This window comes from Octopus bimaculoides, chromosome 18 (assembly GCF_001194135.2).
Source record: "Octopus bimaculoides isolate UCB-OBI-ISO-001 chromosome 18, ASM119413v2, whole genome shotgun sequence".
In the NCBI taxonomy this organism is placed as follows: domain Eukaryota; kingdom Metazoa; phylum Mollusca; class Cephalopoda; order Octopoda; family Octopodidae; genus Octopus; species Octopus bimaculoides.
Genome location: NC_068998.1, coordinates 15157690 through 15158408, shown reverse-complemented (window position 1 = coordinate 15158408; position 719 = coordinate 15157690).

Here is a 719-nt window from a genome sequence, read left to right as displayed (position 1 = left end):
GTGCGTGCGTGTGTGTGTGTGTGTGTGCGTGTGTTTGTGTGTGTGAGTGTGTGTGTGTGTGTGTGTGTGTGTGATTTTGTGTGTGTGTGTGTGTGTGTGTGTGTGTGTGTGTGTGCAGGAGAGAAAGAGGAGACGCTTAAAAGGCAATTGGATATTCAGAAGAGGGTGCAAAAAGCAACAAGTTCAACAGAGGTGGAGATGTGCATTTATCAAGTTTAAAAATCACTTATCGACCAAAGAAGAGCTGCAATCAACAGCACCGTGAGATAGCGACACGTTTTAAGTTTTGCAACGGTCTTGAATAGGCTTAAATGTTTTAGCTAAATTGCTCCACTAGTAATTCAATTAAACATTAAAAGCCAAACAATATATGTAGCAGAAATAATAAAATAAAACTAATCAATAAGCTCCAGCATGGCCACAATATAATGACTGAAACAAGTAAAAGATAAAAAAAATATAGTAATAGTATTTCATCGTTACATGTTTCAAATTCCGTGTGAGTTTGTTAGACAAGGGTTTTAGGCTAATCAAGTAGATGAATGAAGTACGCTAATGAATTATGCGCATGATGTATGTAATTATCGTGTCATTTACCGAAGGACTGTACATGTTTGTTATTAGCAGTTAATTACTAAATCATTATTTCTAACGCATTTAGATAATTTGCCGTATAAGTCATTTTGCTTTCGAGTGTTTCCGGAATCATTCACACCTAA